The following is a 7,462-nucleotide window of genomic DNA, read 5'->3' as shown; positions in this document are numbered from 1 at the left end:
GAGAACTAAGATGGTTGAGAAGAGGCATTGTATTAGTTGCCTGTTGCTGCATAAAAATTACCATAAACTTAACAGCTTAAAACACCTCTTTATTATCTTACACTTCTCTATAGATCAGGCATCTGGGCAGATTTGGCTGGTTCTTCAGCTCAGGGTCTCACAAGGTTGAAATTGAAGTGTGGGCAGGTCTACATTCCTCTCTGGTGGTTCTACTGGGGCAGAATCTACTTCCAAGCTCCTTCGGGTGTGGGCAGAATTCAATTTCTTGTTGTTAGAGGGCTGAGGACTTGTTCCTCACTGGCTGCTGACTCTCAGTTCTTTAATGCCACTCACATTTTTCTCATGTGGTCCCCACAGTCTTCAAACCAGGAATGACATGTAAAGTCATTCTTATGCGAAGAATCTTTTTTTCTTCTGCCTTCTTCTGCTGCTTTTTAAAGGGCCTGTGGGATTTGATCAGGCTTACCCAGACAACCTCTGTATTTTAACGGTTCTCCAGATTGGGAACTTGAAACAAGACTGGGATAGAAGGTTAAGAGGGCTGGTAATTTTAAAAGTATTTCTAAAAGTTTTTTTTTTTTTTTTTTTACTGTTGTTAGGTTATCTTTTCAAGCAACCTGAAAATTAATTAATGCCAAGTTTAAAAAATGGTACAGAATAGCATGTGTGCTATTAATACAATTACGTACAAAAATACGTTCCAGTGACAAAAACTGGAATCAAATACGAAACATGTGGGATTGTGTTAAGGGAAAGGGCTGAGGGTAATTTTTCTTTTTTTTTTCAGCTGCACTGCGCAGCTTGCAGAATCTTAGTTTCCCAACCAGGGATTGAACCTGGGACCTTGGCAGTGAAAGCACTGAGTCCTAATCACTGGACTGCCAGGGAATTCCCTGAGGGTAATTATTTTTATGCATAATTTTTTAATGTTACATTATTCTTCAATAACAATTTAAAAGCAAAAGGGAAAAAGAAGAAAGAAAATTAAACATTGAAATTTAAAAATCTGGCTCACCCAAGAAGGAGCCGTGGCCTGCCTTGATGCTGCCTCTTATGTGTCTCAAGACCCAGGATTCACTAAGTTTGGCCTCTAAGTTCACTGGAGCAACTTTAGCATGGTGACGGGCAGACTCTGGCCACGTGGAGGTTTTCTGAGTCCTTCTGTAGGAAACCATGCCAAAGAGTAAACACAAGAAAGCTTTGACTCATTCATGCTCTTGTTCCTCCATTTTAGGGGGTTTGACTGGCCTACATTTGGGCTGCACAAAGCCAGCAGACCTTGGCCTTCTGTGGTCTGTGTTGGGACCATCTACATGCCCAGAATAGCCCTTGGACCACCCATCCTTGTGGACCTTTGTGATACTTTCAAGGGCAGCTTAACCTCTCCCAAGGCCCAGGAATCAGGGTCAGGGATGTCAATAATAGGGATGCCCACAGAGACAGAGCTGTGAATGGAGCTGAGGCTAAGAAACAGTGGGAGAAACAGTACCTAGACGTGCCGAACTGCAGACCTGGGGTCACCTTAATTCCAGAAGATAGAAGGTTATCGTCTGAGGACATTCTTAAGGGGCTGTGGCTCTACCCGCTGAATTGCACTGCCCTGTCTTCAAGGTCCCTCCTAACCTGCCAAATCTGCTAGAGGGTACAGAGAAACATTTGGGCCTGGTACCATGTGAACTTGGTTGGCTACAAAAGTGACTTTCATTTACTTTGTACATCCTCTTCCCATCTCCAGTTTGTCACACCTACTACCATGAAATAATCTTGCTAAAATACAAATATACTTATACCACTTCCCTGATCAAAAACCTTCAAGGACTCCTCAGTGCCTGCTGGATAGTCTAATTATTTTCCTAGTCTGTCATCATCTGACACTAACCAACTCTGCATGTACTTGACTTCAGTTAAATCAATCTGGTCAGCACCCCATTGAGGTAGATGCTCTTTCCTCCCTACCTTTGGGACTGTGTGCACAGATCTCTCCACCTCTCCAAAGCTGACCCAGTTTGGGGCCTACACAAAAGTTTTAGTAGAAACAAACTGAAAAATGACCATACGTATAGTAGTTATCTTTGTTAATGTAGGAGTTACAATGGAAAAATGTCAATTAGAGAGCCGGAGAAAAAGATGACCCTTTTTGAAGATAATATTTTCCAACTGGTTTCCTGAAAACACTCCTCATGGAGATGTCAGTAAGTGTGAATGCAATCTGTGTCCTCCCGGGTGTGTCATAGTGTCCATGAGGGCATCACAGAAGTCATGTGATTAAAACAACAACAACAACAAGAACCCCTAGCATTTAGCCCATCATTTCCCAAATGAATTTGATCATGGAACTCTGATTCCCTGTCACACCTATTAGCATGCCTTAGAAGAAGCATTTTGTAAGATGTGACTGAGAAATATTACTTTAAGTTGGTCCTTTTTCACTGTGGCTTATCAACCAATTTTTTTGAATCCCAGTAGTCTTTTCCCTAAATGCCCATAAATATAATATTTGGAAATAGTCTTGGAGACGAGTTGTCTCCCAATATTTCTTCCCTCTTCCTTCCAGAATAACAATTTTTAGTTGGGCACATGGCTGCCAAGAATAAAGTCAGCTCTGCCCAGCTTCCTTTGCAGCTAGATGGGGCCATGGGACTCAGTGCTGGATTGTGCTCATAAAGAGGAGTATACTCTCCCCCTCTTCTTTCCCCCTTCCTCCACTACAGTGATGGAATGCAGAGGGCTGGGGAGCCATATTGAATCATGTGTTCAAAAGCAACACAGAGCAGGAAGGGCAGAGCAAGAAGTGAGAAGGAGCCAGAGCTTCTGGCAACATGATAGAGCTGAGATGTTATACCAACTTGGACCTTTTCATGAGAGAAAAAAAACCATTTCTATCTGTTTAAGGTGGTATTATTTTTGGTCTCTGTCACTTGCAGCCAAGCCTATATTCTCACAGGTGCAGTTACCATTTATTGTTTTGTCTGGCCAGAACAGCTCCACTGTCATTTAGGAAATGCTTCCCTATTTTCTAACTATGTAGTTCTTGGGGAGTTTGCAAAACCCCATTTTCCTGTCCATGGTGATGGTTGCAGGGATGGAGACATGATCCACACTGGCCAAGCAGAACACTCTCTGGGATTTTTCTACCTGAAGCTGGCAGGGAAGAGCCTTTTACTTTTCTGGTCATGAGGCTGTAAGAGCATGAGCTGGAGCTTCCTAAAGATCTAGTTCTGAAACAGGATCGAAGAGGGCAGGGAACAACCTTTAAAAGAATGACATAGCCTTGGGACATGACATAAATGGTTAGAACCAACTAGGTCCAAGATGGCGGACGAGACTTCCACTAGAACTTAAGCCTCAGTAAACACTCCTTGTAACACATCAGCATGCTAAATGACACACCCACAGGCGCCATGACTGTTCCAAGGCCGACCATAAGATGTCAACAAATGGGCGGAGGCCCAATTTCTGGAAATCCCCACCCCTTCCCCAAAATAGCTGGAATACTCCTCCCACTCATTAGCCTATGAAATTACCCACCGCTATAAAAACTGACAACCCCATACCCTAGTGCCTCTCTCGCTTTCTGAGATGGCCCACACTCTATGGAGTGTGTTTCTCTCTAAATAAATCCACTTCTTACCTATCATTTTGTCTCTCACTGAATTCTTTCTGTAACTAGACATCAAGAACCTGAGCTTCATTAAGTCCTGAGACCAGGTGTGTGGTCTCAATCAAAAGACCATGGGTTCAAGCCCCAATCTGAGTTGCACAGTTCCAGCCTCCTTGTGGGGTTGATGCACCAAGGTGAGGGAAACTGGAAAAGGGCTCCCTTGTCCCCCTTGCTCTTGACTGTCCCTCTCGACACCACATTTTGCTCTTCTCCGTTCCACAACTACATTCTTTTTAAAAAAATATTTATTTATTTATTTTTGGCTGAGTTGGGTCTTCCTTGCTGCGCGGGCTTTCTCAAGTTGCGGTGAGCAGGGGCTGCTCTTCGTTGCAGTGCGTGGGCTTCTCATTGCGGTGGCTTCTCTTGTTGCAGAGCGTGGGCTCTAGGCACATGGGCTTCAGAAGTTGTGGCACATGGGCTCAGTAGTTGTGGCTCCCGGGCTCTAGAGCACAGGCTCAGTAGTTGTGGTGCCCAGGCTTAGTTGCTCCACAGCATGTGGGATCTTCCCAGACCAGGGATCAAACCCGTGTCCCCTGCATTGGCAGGCGGATTCTTAACCATTGTGCCACCAGGGAAGTCCCCAAGTCCTTGGAATTTTTAATTTCAAATGTCTACCAGATTTAGAAAAGCATATGTGGAGGTGACCAAGCCTTTGAATCAAGTTACTGATTGTGGCCTCTGGACCATGGCTGGTCCATGAGTTGTTTGTCACTGGCCCATGATGAGTTAAGTACAGATATCAAGAGCAAGCATTTATAACCCTTTACAGCAATTTGTTGCTGCCACAACATCCAAATGCATGATTGGCAGACTCATCTCATTGAACAGTGGTATAAACCAAAATTATTAACTCACGACAATTGGAAGTTAAACTAAAGGTTACTCACTACAAATTATTTGATGTTTAGATGAATGTGCTTTAGTTTAGTGTTTCTTTAGATTAAATAAAAGGCTCTGGATTCAGAGAAAAGAGAAGAGTTAGAGGGAAGCAACTGGGTTCAAAACTTCAATGTGTCCCTGCATCCATCCTGTCCCCCTCTCCCAGAAGCCCAAGCATTGACATAAATGGAGGGTGGGGGGTGGAAGGGAAGAGCTGCCAGCAGGAGAACAAGAGGTATCCTTGATAGACTGGGAAATTGGAATCAGAAGGGATCCATGCCCTTTCTCTAGGTAGAGCCTGAAAAGCAGCATATCTGTATAATTTCTTTGAGAAATGAAAAGGCTATGGGCAGAGCTGGGCAACTGGACTGGAGAAAGCCCACACAATTCCCATGCACCCCAGCATGGGGGTGGGAGCAGCAAAATAATTTGACGTGTGTCCAGAAGGAGCCCAAAGGCAGTGACGAACCTGAGACACTCCCACAATGGAGGCACAAGGGTCACCTAACGTTCTCAGGTGCCCAAATGGGGTGCAGAAGGAGCTGAGAGACAGAACTTAAGAAACTGTGCAGCTGAGAACAAGCAACAACACCACAGCTACATGTATGGACTAACATCTGAGGTTTAGACAAAACAAAGTTCATCACAGCAAATGCCACTGTGGATACACATGGGCCAGATGCTTCCTTTCCCTGGTATTGGATACCTCCCCACTCCAACTGAGATGGCAAATCTGGCAGGAAGGGGAACTCTCATAATGACCAAGAGTAAATTTCGATAATCTGGTATATATAACAGTGACTCATGATTGAAATTCAATGAAATTATTTAAAAAGCAGAAAAAAAAACTGGAACACCTAACTTCTTGCAAACTTGAGTCTATGAGCTGAGATTTATGCCTGCTTTTGCTTTAACCAGAACAACAGGTGTTAGTGAGCACCTTGACCTTATTTCTGATTTTAATTAGAATGCACCTGGTATTTTACTCTATAGCATTTGCTGTTGATTTTTCATATTCTTTATGATGCTAAGGTCTACCTCTTTGAAGCTGAGCAGAGAGTTTTAATTCCTTTTGTTACTAAATCAGGAATACATGTTGAATTTTATCTAATGCCTTTTGGCATCTATCAACAGGGTTATATTATTTTTTTCCTTTAATGTAATGAAGTACATCACAGATTTTTTAACATCTTTATTAGAGTATAACTGCTTTAAAATAGTGTGTTAGTTTCTGCTTTATAACAAAGTGAATCAGTTATACACATACATATGTTCCCATATCTCTTCCCCCTTATATCTCCCTCCCTCCCACCCTATCTATCCCACCCCTCTAGGTGGTCACAAACTACCCAGTTAATCTCCCTGTGCTATGCGGCTGCTTCCCACTAGCTAACTATTTTATATTTGGTAGTGTATATATGTCCTTGCTACTCTCGCACTTTGTCACAGCTTACCCTTACCCCTCCCCATATGAAGTCCCTTCCCTAGTAGGTCTGTGTCTTTATTCCTGGCTTGCCCCTAGGTTCTTCATGAACTTTATTTTTTTTCTTAGATTCCATATATATGTGTTAGCATACGGTATTTGTTTTTCTCTTTCTGACTTAATTCACTCTGTATGACAGATTCTAGGTCCATCCACCTCACTACAAAAAACTCAATTTTGTTTCTTTTTATGACTGAGTAATATTCCATTGTATATATGTGCCACATCTTCTTTATCCATTCATCTGTCGATGGACATTTAGGTTGTTTCCATCTCCTGGCTATTGTAAATAGAGCTGCAATGAACATTTTGGAATATAACTCTTTTTGAATTATGGTTTTCTCAGGGTATATGCCCAGTAGATGGATTGCTGGGTCATATGGTAGTTCTATTTGTAGTTTCTTAAGGAAACTCCATACTGTTCTCCATAGTGGCTGTATCAATTTACATTCCCACCAACAGTGCAAGAGTGTTCCCTTTTCACCACACCCTCTCCAGTAGTTATTGTTTCTAGATTTTTTGATGATGGCTGTTCTGACCGGTGTGAGATGATATCTCATTGTAGTTTTGATTTGCATTTCTCTAATGACTAATGATGCTGAGCATTTGTTCATGTGTTTGTTGGAAATCTGTATATCTTCTTTGGAGAAACGTCTATTTAGGTCTTCTGTCCAGTTTTGAATTGGGTTGTTTGTTTTTCCTGATACTGAGCTGCATGAGCCGCTTGTATATTTTGGAGATTAATCTTTTGTCAGTTGTTTCATTAGCAAATATTTTCTCCCATTCTAAGGGTTGTCTTTTGGTCTTGTTTATGGTTTCCTTTGCTGTGCAAAAGCTTTGAAGTTTCATTAGGTCCCATTTGTTTATTTTTGTTTTTATTTCCATTTCTCTAGGAGGTGGATCAAAAAGGATCTTGCTGTGATTTATGTCATAGAGTGTTCTGCGTATGTTTTCCTCTAAGAGTTTGATAGTTTCTGGCCTTACATTTAGGTCTATATTCCATTTTGAGTTTATTTTTGTGTATGGTGTTAGGGAGTGTTCTAATTTCATACTTTTACATGTACCTGTCCAGTTTTCCCAGAACCACTTACTAAAGAGGCTATCTTTTCTCCACTGTATATTTTTGCCTCCTTTATCAAAGGTAAGGTGACCATATGTGCGTGGGTTTATCTCTGGGCTTTCTATCCTGTTCCATTGAGCTATCTTCTGTTTATGTGCCAGTACCATACTGACTTGATTACTGTAGCTTTGTAGTACAGTCTGAGTCAGGGAGCCTGATTCCTCCAGCTCCATTTTTCTTTCTCAAGATTGCTTTTGCTATTCGGGGTCTTTTGTGTTTTTATATAAATTGTGAAATTATTTTGTTCTACTTCTGTGAAAAATTCCAGTGGTAGTTTGATAGGGATTGCATTAAATCTGTAGATTCCTTTGGGTAGTAG

This window comes from Globicephala melas, chromosome 15 (genome assembly GCF_963455315.2).
Source record: "Globicephala melas chromosome 15, mGloMel1.2, whole genome shotgun sequence".
NCBI classification, from domain to species: domain Eukaryota; kingdom Metazoa; phylum Chordata; class Mammalia; order Artiodactyla; family Delphinidae; genus Globicephala; species Globicephala melas.
Note: the sequence above shows the minus strand (reverse complement) of the source record.